The sequence below is a fragment of the Lolium rigidum genome, chromosome 1, assembly GCF_022539505.1.
Source record: "Lolium rigidum isolate FL_2022 chromosome 1, APGP_CSIRO_Lrig_0.1, whole genome shotgun sequence".
NCBI lineage: Eukaryota > Viridiplantae > Streptophyta > Magnoliopsida > Poales > Poaceae > Lolium > Lolium rigidum.
The window spans coordinates 43301022-43303605 of NC_061508.1; positions in this window are offsets into that span (position 1 = coordinate 43301022).

Here is a 2584-nt window from a genome sequence, read left to right on the forward strand (position 1 = left end):
TTGTGGTCACCGATATACGGAGCCACCAAGGTGGAACTTTGTAGAACTGTGTAGTGTGCTTGAGTCAAAGAAATCCCGTCCCCACATATCATTGATTTCCTTCCTAGCGTGCCTTTTCCACTTAGTCTCCCTTCATGCCGCGATTTAGGAACACCAATCGGCTTAAGGTCAGGAATAAAGTCAACACGGAATTCAATGACCTCCTCTGTTCCATAGCCCTTGGAGATGCTTCCTTCTGGCTTAGCACGGTTATGAACATATTTCTTTAAGACTCGCATGAACCTCTCGAAGGGGAACATATTGTGTAGAAACACAGGACCGAGAATGGAAATCTCATCGACCAGGTGAACGAGGAGATGTGTCATAATATTGAAGAAGGATAGTGGGAACACCAGCTCAAAACTAACGAGACATTGGACCACATCATTCTACAACCTCGGTAGAATTTCTGGATTTATTACCTTCTGAGAAAATGCATTGAGGAATGCACATAGCTTCACAATGGGCAGTCGAACATTTTCCGGTAGAAGCCCCCTCAATGCAATCGGAAGCAGCTGTGTCATTATCACGTGACAGTCATGAGACTTCGGGTTCTGGAATGTTTTCTTCTCCATATTTATTATTCCCTTTATATTGGAGGAGAAGCCGGACAGACCTTGATACTGCTCGTACATTCAAAAAATATTTCCTTCTTCGTTTTGTAAGAGCGTAGCCGGAGTAATGACGTCCTTTAAATCTCTCATGCAGTTTTTTGGGGTCTTTCCTACGTTGCTGGTCCTCCCGTGCTTCGGTGTATCTTTTGTCTTCCCGTACACGCCCGTAAAGCCTAGCAGGTTCACGCAAAGATTCTTCGTCACGTGCATCACATCGATTGAAGAGCGGACCTCTAAGACTTTCCAATAGGGTAGATCCCAAAATATAGATTTCTTCTTCCACATGGGCGCGTGTCCGGCATCGTCATTCGGAACGGACCGTCCGCCGGGACCCTTTCCAAATATTACATCTAGATCCTTGACCATACCAAATATATCAACACCATCACGATGGGGAGGCTTCCTCCGGTGATCAGCCTCACCGTTGTAATGCTTGCCTTTCTTTCTTACGGGATGGTTAGTCCTAAGAAATCGACGATGCCCCAGGTACACGACCTTCTTACATTTTTCCAAATAATCACCTTCGAGCTCATGTAAATAGTGTGTGCATGCATTGTATCCCTTGTTTGACTGTCCTGAAATGTTACCAAGAGCAGGCCAGTCATTGATGGTTACGAAAAGCAGCGCTCTTAGGTCAAATTCCTCCTGCTTGTGCTCGTCCCACACACGTACACCTGCTGACCACAGCTGTAGAAGTTCTTCAACTAATGGCTTCAGGTACACATCAATGTCGTTCCCGGGTTGCTTCGGGCCTTGTATGAGCACTGGCATCATAATGAACTTCCGCTTCATGCACAACCAAGGAGGAAGGTTATATATACAAAGAGTCACATGCCAGGTGCTATGGCTGCAGCTCTGCTCTCCAAAAGGATTCATGCCATCTGTACTTAGACCAAACCTTAAGTTCCTTGCATCCTGTGCAAAGTTTGGGAACTCTCTATCGATTTTTCTCCATTGGGATCCATCAGCAGGGTGCCTCAACATCACGTCTTTCTTATGGTCTTCTTCGTGCCATCGCAACAACCTACCGTGCTCTTTATTTCTGAACAAGCGTTTCAGCCGTGGTATTCTAGGAGCATACCACATAACCTTGGCAGGAACCCTCTTCCTGGGGCGCTCGCTCTCAACATCACCAGGGTCATCTCGTCTGATCTTATACCGCAATGCAGTGCACACCGGACATGCATCCAAATTCTCGTACTCACCGCGGTAGAGGATGCAGTCATTAATGCATGCATGTATCTTTTGCACATCTAATCCTAGAGGGCGGACAATCTTCTTCGCTTCGTACGTATCGGCGGGCAATTCGTTACCCCTTGGAAGCTTCCTCTTAATTATTGTCGACAACTTTCCAAATCCCGAGTCGTTGACACCGTTCTCTCGCCTTCCATTGCAACAATTCCGAGTGTGCTGCCTAGCTTTTTATGGCCATCTTCGCAAGTTGAGTATAACAATTTGTTGTGATCTTCTATCATCTTGTCGAAGACCAACCTTTCCTTTTCAGTTTCACATTCTCTCCTTGCATCAGCAATGGCCCGACCAAGATCATCATCAGCAGGCTCATCTCGTGCCTCTTGATCTTCTACTTCATTGTCTTCATTGCCTTCTGCAGTATCATTGTATTCAGGGAAATTGGGATAACCATCATCATCCTCTTCCTCTTCTTCATTGTCTTCCATCATAACCCCTCTTTCTCCGTGCTTGGTCCAAGAATAGTAACAGGGCATGAAACCGGATCGCAGAAGGTGGTTGTGAATGAGACTCGAGTGAGCAGAATTTACGGTATTCTTGCAGTTGACACGTGGACAATACATGAAGCCACCATGTTTGTTTGCCTCCGCCACGGCCATAAAATTATCCATGCCCGAAGTGAACTCGTCAAACCGTCGGTCAATGTACATCCATTGCCGATTCATCTGCATGATAAAATT